The sequence below is a fragment of the Arachis ipaensis genome, chromosome B8, assembly GCF_059453495.1.
Source record: "Arachis ipaensis isolate K30076 ecotype BB chromosome B8, ASM5945349v1, whole genome shotgun sequence".
Taxonomy (NCBI): Eukaryota; Viridiplantae; Streptophyta; class Magnoliopsida; order Fabales; family Fabaceae; genus Arachis; species Arachis ipaensis.
The window spans coordinates 106,274,703-106,289,093 of NC_142443.1; the positions used below are offsets into that span (position 1 = coordinate 106,274,703).

The following is a 14,391-nucleotide window of genomic DNA, read 5'->3' on the forward strand; positions in this document are numbered from 1 at the left end:
TTAACTTCCACAACATGTTTGCTCTTACAATATTATGATAAGTATATCTATAAAAGACCATGCATGACTTCTACACAAATAGGACTATACTAGTTGTTGTTGCAACATGTTTATAATGAAAAAAGATGTTTTCAAAGGACTATACTATGATTTGAAAACAAACTATGGTTTATGTGCCTCAAGGAGAATATCTGCTGCAGAAATGCTAGCAATGTTCCTATTTGTACTAGGAGATGGAAACTCAAATAAGTCAACTAAGGAGTGGTTTCAACATTCTGGTGAAACAATAAGTAAAAAATTTGAAGAAGTGCTACAAACTGTGTGCAAAATGGCCATAGACATCATACAACCAAAGGATCGTGATTTTAAAGAAGTGCCTAGAAAATTAAGGAATGATGATAGATATTGGCCTCATTTTTAAGGTAATTTTTATATTATTTATTTTAAAAAATATCCAAAATAATTACTAAAACAATTATTATCTTTCATTGCATGTGTTGGTATTAGATTTGCTTTATATTATTTGCAAAATTGATGCTCTAATCATGTTAATCATAGGATGCAATTGGTGCTTGATAAACCCCTATTTTATGATTCATCTTGTGCTCAATTAGGTATTTTTATCAATTATTCACCCACTTATTCATAAGATTTGCATGGTTTTACAATTCCTTCCTTATTTTATGATATATGTGAAAACATGTTTCTTATACTTTAAAAATATTAAATTTAATTATCCTTTATTACCATTCGATGCCGTGATCTGTGTGTTAAGTAATTTCAGGCTTTATAGGGCAGGAATGGCTTAGAAGACAGAAAGGAAACATACAAAAATAGAAGGAAAGCACAAAAATAGAGTTTCGAAGAAAAGGCAGCGATGCGCACGCGTGGACGACACGGACGCATGCCTAGCGCAAAACGCAAGCGATGCACACACGTGGACGACGCGAACGCGTGCTTGGCGCAGAACACAAACGACGCGAACGTGTGACCCACGCGTACGCGTGATGGACGCCACGTGCAGTAAATTGCAGAAGTCGCCCCCAGCAATTCCTGGACCCTTTTTTAGCCCAATTTCAAGCCCAGAAACACAGAATATAAGCCAGAGAATGGGAAAATCAAAAAAGGAGAATTGATACGACGATGGATACAACTTCCATATTTCATAATTTTAGGTTTTAGATGTAGTTTATAGAGAGAGAAGCTCTCTCCTCTCTTAATTTATGGTTATTTCTTCATATCAGGTTCAATATTCCCAACTTTAATTTTATGTTCACTTCTACTTTTAGTTACTCCAATGATTTTACTCGTTAATTACTTATGTTACCAAATTGGCTTATGAATCTTTCTATGTTAGATTTGAATATGCTATTTAATATAATTCGAGGTATTTCAGATTTATGATTGTTTTATTCTATTTATGATGCTTTTTAATTTAATTTAGATTTTTCTCCTTTTGGTTTTGGTTAAGTAATTGGTAACACTTGAATTATCAAACTCAGCGGTTGATTGAAAATTGGAAACTGCTGATTGATTTGGATCGCTCTAAAGCTAGTCTTTCCACAGGAGTTGACTAGGACTTGAGGATCAAATTCATAGGTCCACTTGACTTTCCTTTATTCATTAAGGGTTAACTAAGTGGGAGCGATAAACAATTCTCATCACACCTGATAAGGATAACTAGGATGGAATTTCCAGTTCTTACACCTTGCCAAGAGTTTTATAATTATTAATTTATTTTTCTTGCCATTTAAATTACTTGTTCACTATTCCAAAAACCCAAAAATATACCTTTTTCAATAACCAATAATAAATCATACTTCCCTGCAATACTTTGAGATACGACACGAGGTTCCAATACTTCGGTTATCAATTTTATTGGATTTGTTTAAGTGACAACCAAGTTTTTGTACGAAAGGATTCTCTATTGGTTTAGAAACTATACTTACAACGCGATTATTTTTTTTTATAAAAATTCTATAATGACAGAAATCCTTTCGTCAGTGCTATAGATGGAACTCATGTGCCAGTGATTGTGTCTGCTGAAAACCAAATTTGATTTATTGGTAGAAAGGGAATTCTAACCCAAAATGTTATGGCTGCATGTAATTTTGATATGGAATTTACTTTTGCTTTGGCGGGTTGGGAAGGGACAGCTCATGACACAAGAGTATTTTTATATGCAATTGGTACATCTGAGTTGAACTTTCCAAAACCTCCTTCAGGTAATAACATGATTACCTTTAAGATTAAATTATATACTACATATGTAAATTTAATGTCTTATCATGTTTTCTTTCACTTAATAATATACAGGAAAATAATATTTTAATAGATGCAGGCTATTCAGAAAAGATAGGTTATCTAAGACCATACTAAGGAGCAACATATCATTTTCCAGAATTTCGTCGTGTTAATGGATCTTCTGGATACTACGAAATATATAACTATGCTCATTCTTTACTTAGAAGCATAATAGAACATACATTTGGAGTTAGAAAAAAGAGATGCAAAATTATACGAGATATGCATAGTTTTAGCTATAAAAAACAAGTTCAAATTGTTATTGCAACAATGGCACTGTGTAACTACATTAGATGTTATTCTACAAGTGATCGTAAGTTTAAAAAATATGACCAGATGGATGTTGAGCTTGAAGAAGAAGATGAAGATGGCGATGAATGTGAAGTTGAAAATGCAGTTGAAAAAGTTGGAGATGAGTTTCTTGTAACTATGGAAATGGTTCGAAATAATATAGCATCAAGTTTGATTGGCAGAAAAAATTCGGTTATAGTGATTTAGGTATTTTAGTATTTTTAGAGATGATGTTTAGGATAAATAAATTTTTATGATACTTAAATAAAATTTTAAAGTTAAAAAATAAAAGGTTTATTTATTATGTCTATGTTTATTATGAATTTTTTTATTTTAAAATTATTTTATTTTAAAATATTATATGAAATTTTAAAGAATTTGAAAAAAGAAATTATTTTTCATTATAAATAAGTTTATTATAATTTTTTTAATTTTTAAATACTGTTTCACCAAACACAATTATAGTGTTTGTGCTTATTAAAAGCCATTTTTAATTTGATTTTACCAAACGCAAGTGCTGTAACTTTCATAAGATAATTTTGAAAAGTAAAAGCTTTATCAAACCAAGCTTAAGTCATGTTATAGTAATATATTTGACTTCCATGTACTTAGCATAATAATTTCCCTTTGTGAACATACTAGCAAACTTATCTTGGAAATAAGTGCTTCAAATATATCGAGATAAAAATATGCGTATGAAAAAATATGCAAAAGAAAGCAAAAACAAAAATCTATACAACCCACAAAATTCAAATATCATACAGTTGACTAAAAAATAAGCAAAATACACTAGAAATTAGGCAATTAGACCCGTCACAAATAATCAAAAGCACCAAGACAAGAGATACCATCCATTTGTTCCTCCTTCATATAGCTTTTTCATTTAAAATAAGCAAGTAACAAATATCAACTCCAGCTCTAATAATAGTAGTCAAGGAGAAAATATCAACAATAGTATTCTATGAACACAAATAAATCACCCACATAAAGCAGAACATAAATGGTGTGTTGTATTGTTTAGTTTATTATGTATGCTTATTCTTATTTTTTATTGTTATTTTATTTTTAAAATAATTTTAAATTTGAAAAATAGGTTCATACTTTTTACATAACTCATAGTTTGCTCTGTTTCAGTATATTATATAGGATAATATATGATAGATATTTACTTCATTCTTAATTATTTATTTGTTATTCTTACTTGTTTGGTGGTGGTTAGTATGATTGAGCAGGGAATTAATGGTACCATAGTTGTAAGAATTGAACCGGTAATTAAACCGGTCAGACTACTGGATCATTAGTTCAACCGGTGAGTCACTGATTGAACCGGTTAACTCGGTCCTACATAAATAAAAATTATAAAATATTCAAAAACATAAAATTAAAATTTAAAATACATATCTTCACTAACATTTTAAGAATAATCAAGCTATTCTAAAATAATATAGAATAGGAAAAATAAGTATTTTATTATTTTTACTCTATCATAAATATTTTTATTTTGTTTATATATTAAAATAACTATTGTTTTCATATTTTAATAATTTATTAATTAGTTTATATCTTTTATACTATTATATATTACAAGTATTTATTAAAAAAATAATATTAATAAGTATTATATAATTATTAAAAGAAAAAATAAGTGACTATATAATTATTATTAAACAAAAATATAATTAATTTATGAGTGAGTGAATTTATAACTCAAATTAAAATAAATTAAATAAAAATAAATTATTTGATGAAAGATAACTATATGTGTTATAATTTACATTTGTATTAATAAGATGCATTATAGCCTAATGGTTGTTAATGATCTTTCAAATTTGGAAGAGAGGGGTTCGAATCCCAACTCAACTATTTTGGAGATATTTTAAATTCCAAAATAAGAGGATCGTATGGTACACACGCATTGGAGCACGATGGACTGGAGAATGTTGGTGCGTCATAGATTCACCCTCTGAGCGATTCGGTCAAACCGGTCTTTAACGGATTTGACCGATTTTCACCGGTTTAAGACAAATTTGATCGGTTCGTACCGATTCTTCACCTTAAATGGTCCAAACACTGGACCGGACCGGTATATGATCTAATTCACCAGTTTTTCAGTTGAACTGGCTGGTCCAGTCCGGTTTTAACAACTATGAATGGTACTCAACCATTGTTCATTGCGAAAGAAGAGAGAATTATTTTCTTAGAGGAAGATTTCATGTGTTTAATTAGAAAATGTACTGTTGAGGAGCTTCAAGATAATAATAAGGTGTATTTAGTTCTAACCTAACAGAATATTTTTTGAAAGAAGATATACTATTTTATTTTTTTTGATACTAATTGAATTTTGTGTTTCCGAAAACTTTAGAAATGGTTATTTATGATATTTGTAGCACCCTAACTACCAAAGTTAACGCTTCCGGCTGCGCCACTCTGATAGCTCGGACATTACGACGACTTTTATACTATTTAATACTAAAATATGAGCCTGTTTAAAACTTTAAACCGCAATACCGCTCCCAAAGACACTTTCGTTCGATAACGTACATCCATAGATACCATACAACTTACAAAAACTCATAAAGAGTACATACATATATACATTTATATACATAGATAATATTATAAGCATTATCCAATACAATCCCTATCCCTCTCACAGAATATATCAAAATAAAGGCGAGGGTACAATAAATAATCTACATCAATACAGAACATATCAATAACTAAATAAACTCTTCGTGACTTCTGCGCCCATATCCTGAAAGGGGAAAAATGTAGGGGGGGTGAGAACATCATCCTCGAAAGGGTTCTCAGTAGAGGGTTTTTGGGAATTACTGTAATAGGATACGTGAAGATAACCGCATCAGTGATTAATAACCGTCTTTTGCCTCTTCAAAAACAATAGTTTCCAATAAAAGTAAAGTCGGAAATCCTTTCTAAAAGAGGAACCGTTCAATTCTCAAAAACTCAAAAGTCTTTCAAAACGGTTTATCTATGCTGAAACAAAATAACCTTTCATATTTTATTCCAAACCAGAAACACAAAACTGAAATCAACCATCAGTTCATCTCATTCCAACCGCGGCCCTAGGCCCAAACAATCCAACCAACAACCAATCACCACAATCCAATAGAGTCCCAGATGCAAACACAGATAGGAAGTTCAAGCACAAACAAACAGTTATTACAAGTAGAACAGTTAGCAATTACTCACATAGGCAAACCAAGTATAATATGCACACCCAACCAATGTCACACAAATGCATATGATGCATGCCTGTCCCTAGTGGCTGATGATATCATCTGTCGGTTATAGAGCCAACCCGACAAGTCCTGGTAGCTAACCATTGGACTGTCCCTCTGTCGTGCATCCCCAACTCGAGTTATACTCATCATAAACTTGATCATAATCATGATCCATATCCATCACCCTCACTGGTGAATATTTATCCATCACTATCACTGGTGAATATTTATGGGGGCAAGCTCATCCGGGCCTTTCATAGTGCCCGGCCACACTTACGACATTGGGTTAACAGAGCTTCGAGTCTCAACCTGGAGCACATGGTGGCTGGCCATTGCTACTACCCAGGGAAACCCTCATCTCCCATAGTGGAAGTGCCAAAAATCACAATTATCAATAATTCAGAATATACATGCATTCATTCTCATCCATGGATCAACATCCATCTTAGCCATCCGGCTTACGGTTCAGTCCAGAACCAGCCAATATTCATAATCATACATAGCCATTCCGGCTCATAATAAAACAGCACTTCCACATTCAAAATCATCAAATTCATGAAATCGGCATTTAAGCCATAAATCATTTTCTCAATTCATTTCACTTTGAAATCGAGTTTCAACTCTTTTCAACCTTGGCTTTAAAGACCTCATTTCTCAAATTATCTCAGGCTCATAAGCCAGTTTTACTCAAAGTAAATTCCCTTTTTAAAACAAAGCCGCTCTCGGCATCCTCTTTCCAAGACTTCCAAAACCATGGAAAGTTAAAGATTCAATTTGGGAACAATCAAAATCGCCCATTCCACAATGGGATTTTATAACAAAGTTTCTCGGCAGAGTCCCAAGTCTTTAGGGAAGGCCATCTTACATCAATTCTTTAAAATTCATTGAAACTCTTAAAATCATAGATTCTCGGTTCAAGTAAATAAAACTGAATTTATTATGAAACCGACTATACAAAATCACAAGTTCCAACCCGGTCCAAAAATCAACTCATTTGAAATGGAACCGGTTCATTTGAATCAAACCGCTTTCAGATTTCTTTTTGGAACCCATTTTTCCAACTCTTCCAAAATGACTCAAACTTGATTACTCAATCAAAAATCTAGGTTCCTTTAAAAATTACTAAAAACTCCTTTTTACATTGAAATCAATATTATAGCATCATTCTTTCCTTCAGTGATTCAAACGGTAAAAATAGTTCAGTTCTAAATAAGCCGAACTCAACGTATAAGGTTCATCAAATAAATTAAGCTTGAAGACATAAATATCCTTTTAATAAATCAAATAATACAATCTCTCAAATTCAACCTTTTTTTTTTTAAATAACCTTTCAAACAAGACTAAGAGTTTATAGAAATTTCGGCAGCACCTCCCCTAAAACTTGGACTTTTGCCATCCGGTTCGGGTCCCAACTAAACCGTTCCTCATTCCTTTTCAACAACACAAAACCAGAAATCAATTCAAAGCAGGCTAAATCCAACAATCGCCTCAGTGGCGTATCTCAAGGATACCATTTCAAAATCAACTCAATATCAATCGATTTAACTCATTTCCAAAGCTTTAAAGAATCAGTTCGGCAATAAATCATTTGTCCATAACCAAGTCAATTAAAGTAAACCAGGCTGAATTCAAAAGTGCATTCGACTTTTCACATCATTGAAATAATTGACTCAATTCAAACCAATCCTCAACGGTTTAAACTCAGATTTCAAATCTTTAAAGAATCAACTTTAAAACATTACATTTCATAAAGCCGCACAACAATTCAGCCAAACCAACATCCATAATTATTCGAGTCAATCAAATAATACATAAGGCAATTACAATCACCAAATATACAATATCTCACATCAGTATCCATATGTAATAATTCCAATACATAAAACATAGTTTTTGGAAAGCGCCCCTACCTCAAAACACAAATTCCATAACTCAAACGCGTCACAGAATCCTTTTAGCTTCAACTCGAAATCAACCGCAGGCAACAACTCAGCTCCACTTGCTTTCTCAACAATCTCAACAACTCTAATTGCAACACATAACAGTCAGGACTCGACCCCACGTTACCAAAACTCATAATCATTAACCAAACACAACATGGTACCAATGCGAGGCATTCGGAATAGAAATACTCACTGAATTAACAAAACGAAGCAGCTGCGATTTCGAACCGGCCCGGCAACAGCTCCGGCGGCGGCCAGAAGCTCTGGCGGATCAACTGGAAAAACCGTACAGCATCAAAACCATCTCGAAAACTAAAAAGGCAGAAACCTCGAATGAACCCTTACCGGCAATTTTTCCGGCGACGGCAGAAGTAGCCAGAAGCTCCGGCGGTGGTCCCGGGAGTCGCAGAACCACTCCTGGCGACCAGAACCCTTTTCTGATGGCGGCAGTTCCGACCGAGGCGGCGCCAGTGACGCGATCGGTGGCCAGGCACGGTGGTTGGGTTCCCAGCACACCTTCAGATCTCTCTGTCTCTCCTGCTCGGCGTGACTGAACGGCCTTCCTTTCAACGGCGCACCGGCGGCGAACCCTAGCAGTGGCGGAGGTAGGTGGCAGTTTCTGACAGCCATGGAAGCTCCGGCAGCGTCGCGGCAACGTGAGCTTGCAGCAGCGATGCCCAGGTGCGGCGGCGACGGCGCACGACAGCGCCCCTTCCTCCTCTTTTCTCGCGCCAGCTTCGATGGATTGACAGTGGCGGAGGCGGCGCGAGTCCTCTCTCCTCTTCGCGATTTATGGCATCGGGGAGGGCGGCTTCTGCGGTGGCGCCAGGGAGTGACGGCGGTGCGCGAAGCTTCTCCAACGACGGCAACGACGCGACGTCGCGGTGGCGCGGCGACGGCAACAGGATGAGCTTCCTTCCGCCTCTCCTCTGCCGCAACTCAGTCTCCATCTCCCACTCTACCTCAGTTTCTCTCTTTCATGGAAATCAAGGGGAATTGCGTGTATTGCCACTGCTGTTAGAAGGGAAGGCTGCAGCAGCTATGGGGAAACCGGGTCGGGTTAGGGTTTTTAGGGTTAGGGTTTCATTTCAAAATTTAGGGTTAGGGGTATTTTAGTAATTTCAAATAAAAATAGGGATATTATAATAATTAGAAATAAATTCTAATCCATTAATAATAATGTATAAAAATACTATTTGCTCATCAATTTCATAAATTATTTTCAATAAAATGTCCAAATCAAATAATTAGGAGTAATATAATTAAATCCCTTATTTTCCAAAGTAGCAGAATTAATATTGAAAATATTACTTATTTAATTCAAATCATATAGAAATCCTTATTATTTCACAACTACCAACTTTATACTCTGAATATAGAAAATAATCCAATAATTACAAAATTGGATAATAATCGTAACTTATCTCAAGTTCAATAAATCAAAACTTGCCTTAATTATCTTTAATAAAATAATTTCTGAAATTAAGGCTATAAATAACTATATGATTTGAGACTTGATCATAAAAAGACTTTTCAAAGATTCTGGGTCTTACATTCTACCCACCTTATAAAAATTTTCGCCCTCGAAAATTGATACAAAATGAAAGAAATTCCATAACAGTTCACCCTTGAACACATTTACGGGAGAAGCAAAAATATCTCAAAATATAATGATATATACGATTTTCAAATACTTTGAATGTCATAAGCATAAGGATGTAAAGATAGGAGTGTGATTGCAAAGCAAACGTTACAAGACAGGCTCAATGTAAAAGGTGACATAGTTCAACATGTGGTAGAAAAGAAAGGCATCGAAGGCTATAAAACAGGCTGGGGTTAAAACGACGTGCTTAACATCCGCGCACTAATCTCATATCCACCTCGAAGTTTCAACTTTCCAACTCCATCAAGCACTTTACAATCCCCATACTCGATCACAAGCCTGACAACCGCAAACCCGTTCGCAAGGAACAAAACGCTCACAACTCATAACGTTGCACACCTACCGCTTCAACTTCCGTATATACATATCACATCTTAAAGAACTAACGCATCGCGTTACTACGTCTACAAGTCGCACGTGATATCAAAACAATTCTCGAGTCTACTCAGAAGGACACAAGATTTAAAAAGGAGAGTCAAATGTCAAGGATAGTACTCAAAGATTTGAGAGAATGTATCCAATTCCAAATAAACAAGGACACTCGAGCAATGAAGTTTGCTAGACTCAATTCAATTGACAACTTCAAGATAACCCTTTGATCAAGGAAATTCAATAGGATCAATAGGAGGAATCAGCACATTAATTTGAACCAAATTCAAATTGGGTCGAAGAAGTATGAGGTTTACAGAAAAGAATATTTCAAACCCAAGACAAGGCTCACAGAACTCAAGAGCATAATTAAAATACTTTCGAATACATTGCTTTTAAAAGAATCGAAAACTTGCAGAAAAACCACTTCGCAGTCTGAAAGAGGAGTTAAGTAACAACATCCTTCAAAAGAGTAACAAAAGCATAAATGTGGCTTTGCTCTTAATACGCTTTCATGTTGAAGTAGATCATGTAGAGTTTTAAAAACAAAATGCACACAAGTTTGGCTAAGAGCTAAAATATTTCCTCAAATATTTTAGAAAGATAATTAGGTGCACAACTTAACCAAAGGCAATCATAAAACTCAGAAAACAAAATAAATGCTTGTTCAAAAATTCCCAAAGTTCATATTCAAACAAGCGTGTATAAAATCATGGCAAAGACGAAAGAGAAAATTAAACTCTTTTTAGAAAAGAAACTCCGAAGTAAAAATTTGCTTACAATTTGGTAAAGGAAATAAGTGGTGCGTTACAAACGGACAGGTTTCCATTAAACGACGAAGCTATTCAAAACTTCATTTAAAATAGCATATGCCAACTTAAAATCATCTTTGTCAAAATTGAACAATGGTTTCAATATCCATCAAGCAACAGAAAATAAATTCCGTTTAATATTTCTTCAAAGAGGATTCAAAACTTCTTTAAAAGGTTCAAAACAAGACTCCAAAAGTGTTCTTGAAATCACCATCTCAGAAGAACATTCAAGAAGTTTAAGATGCACTAAAAAGAATTCAAGCCATGCAAGAAAGGATCTTAAACCAAAGTAGTCCAAACAAGATTCACTAGGCATGACTCATCAAACAAGCTTTCAATTGTTCCAAAAGAATACAAAAGTCATAGGAAAGACAACTCAATCATTAGTAATTTCTCAAAGGTAAATCTTTAACTAAAAACTCTTGTAGAGAAAATGAGAGAATAAACAATGCACTAATTTGAAACGAATCAAACTGACTCACATACAGATGAGATTCACAAGAGAGGACAAACCAAGATCAATGGTAATTTCACAAGATATAAAAGATTAGTTAAAAACAGAGTCACGTATGACATTCATAGAGGTGAAAAGCTTAAGAAGGAACGATTCCATTCATAAGAAGAAAGCTATGAATCCAACATTTTCAAAAGAATAACAATGGCATCAAAAATGTAGTATGCTAAACCGAACTCAAGTTAAAAATAATTTGGGTAAAGTTTATCAACAAAAATCAATCGGAATAAAAGCGAAGAATTCCTTCTTCCCAGAATTTCGAAAAATCCCCAAATGCATAATCAGATAAAGGCGTGTGATGGAACTATAGTAAAATTACTAGAAAGTCAAATTGTATTTTAAGTAGGTGCAGTTCTATAAATCAGTAAAAGTATAGGCGAGGCATTAGAAAGAAATAGTTGTTAAACTGTATGAGTAATCTCAAAGTCTCATATATAAAAAAGTATATATCTAATCAACAGCAATTTACAAAATCTCAAAATTGGCTATAATCATTGTCAAATAAGAGAAAAACTAAATCAATAATTTCTCAAGAATGGACTCGGAATCCGGAGTTAAAATGCACGACGCAATAGGACAAGTTCAAAGCTATAGCAAGGAATACATGGATCAAGAAAAACTCAAACAGAGAAAGCCAGATACAACAAGGATTTCAAACAAGCATATGCACTTAGGATCAAACAAGAATACATATGAATAGAGGAATAGAGTGGAACATCAAACTACTTTTCAAGAGGAGTAGCAAACAAGAACTTCAAGTTAGGATATGAAAGAATAGGTCAACTCGAACAAAATTCAAGACACACAACTGAGCAGCCTCGAGAATTAGTTTCCAACATTCCCAAAACCCGCGATTCGCTTTACTCAAAACTCGTATATCATCTATGATAACCCATCAGTACTTTCATATACATATTTCACTAGTATTAAGTCGGCCAAACTTAATCTCAGGAATTATGCAATGCAAGACTAACAGCGTTAAATCAATAGACCGTCATGTGCATAAAGCCCTAATCTTCGTCATTCAACAAGACCTAGTACATGACAAACACTCAGAGTATGCAATTGAAGCATAGTCAGTCCATTCCTCAGGCTCTACAGGAATAACTGCTCTGATACCATAATGTAACACCCTAACTACCAAAGTTAACGCTTCCGGCTGCGCCACTCTGATAGCTCGGACATTACGACGACTTTTATACTATTTAATACTAAAATATGAGCCTGTTTAAAACTTTAAACCGCAATACCGCTCCCAAAGACACTTTCGTTCGATAACGTACATCCATAGATACCATACAACTTACAAAAACTCATAAAGAGTACATACATATATACACTTATATACATAGATAATATTATAAGCATTATCCAATACAATCCTTATCCCTCTCACAGAATATATCAAAATAAAGGCGAGGGTACAATAAATAATCTACATCAATACAGAACATATCAATAACTAAATAAACTCTTCGTGACTTCTGCGCCCATATCCTGAAAGGGGAAAAATGTAGGGGGGGTGAGAACATCATCCTCGAAAGGGTTCTCAGTAGAGGGTTTTTGGGAATTACTGTAATAGGATACGTGAAGATAACCGCATCAGTGATTAATAACCGTCTTTTGCCTCTTCAAAAACAATAGTTTCCAATAAAAGTAAAGTCGGAAATCCTTTCTAAAAGAGGAACCGTTCAATTCTCAAAAACTCAAAAGTCTTTCAAAACGGTTTATCTATGCTGAAACAAAATAACCTTTCATATTTTATTCCAAACCAGAAACACAAAACTGAAATCAACCATCAGTTCATCTCATTCCAACCGCGGCCCTAGGCCCAAACAATCCAACCAACAACCAATCACCACAATCCAATAGAGTCCCAGATGCAAACACAGATAGGAAGTTCAAGCACAAACAAACAGTTATTACAAGTAGAACAGTTAGCAATTACTCACATAGGCAAACCAAGTATAATATGCACACCCAACCAATGTCACACAAATGCATATGATGCATGCCTGTCCCTAGTGGCTGATGATATCATCTGTCGGTTATAGAGCCAACCCGACAAGTCCTGGTAGCTAACCATTGGACTGTCCCTCCGTCGTGCATCCCCAACTCGAGTTATACTCATCATAAACTTGATCATAATCATGATCCATATCCATCACCCTCACTGGTGAATATTTATCCATCACCATCACTGGTGAATATTTATGGGGGCGAGCTCATCCGGGCCTTTCACAGTGCCCGGCCACACTTACGACATTGGGTTAACAGAGCTTCGAGTCTCAACCTGGAGCACATGGTGGCTGGCCATTGCTACTACCCAGGGAAACCCTCATCTCCCATAGTGGAAGTGCCAAAAATCACAATTATCAATAATTCAGAATATACATGCATTCATTCTCATCCATGGATCAACATCCATCTTAGCCATCCGGCTTACGGTTCAGTCCAGAACCAGCCAATATTCATAATCATACATAGCCATTCCGGCTCATAATAAAACAGCACTTCCACATTCAAAATCATCAAATTCATGAAATCGGCATTTAAGCCATAAATCATTTTCTCAATTCATTTCACTTTGAAATCGAGTTTCAACTCTTTTCAGCCTTGGCTTTAAAGACCTCATTTCTCAAATTATCTCAGGCTCATAAGCCAGTTTTACTCAAAGTAAATTCCCTTTTTAAAACAAAGCCGCTCTCGGCATCCTCTTTCCAAGACTTCCAAAACCATGGAAAGTTAAAGATTCAATTTGGGAACAATCAAAATCGCCCATTCCACAATGGGATTTTATAACAAAGTTTCTCGGCAGAGTCCCAAGTCTTTAGGGAAGGCCATCTTACATCAATTCTTTAAAATTCATTGAAACTCTTAAAATCATAGATTCTCGGTTCAAGTAAATAAAACTGAATTTATTATGAAACCGACCATACAAAATCACAAGTTCCAACCCGGTCCAAAAATCAACTCATTTGAAATGGAACCGGTTCATTTGAATCAAACCGCTTTCAGATTTCTTTTTGGAACCCATTTTTCCAACTCTTCCAAAATGACTCAAACTTGATTACTCAATCAAAAATCTAGGTTCCTTTAAAAATTACTAAAAACTCCTTTTTACATTGAAATCAATATTATAGCATCATTCTTTCCTTCAGTGATTCAAACGGTAAAAATAGTTCAGTTCTAAATAAGCCGAACTCAACGTATAAGGTTCATCAAATAAATTAAGCTTGAAGACATAAATATC

The 14,391-nt window shown here is 34.7% G+C and overlaps 1 pseudogene; it reads right to left on the reverse strand.

The window, feature by feature from the left end:
• Nucleotides 1–7,797: 7,797 nt before the first annotated feature.
• LOC148549136 (uncharacterized) lies at nucleotides 7,798–9,834 on the reverse strand (annotated as a pseudogene).
• Between the last annotated feature and the right edge of the window lie 4,557 nt (nucleotides 9,835–14,391).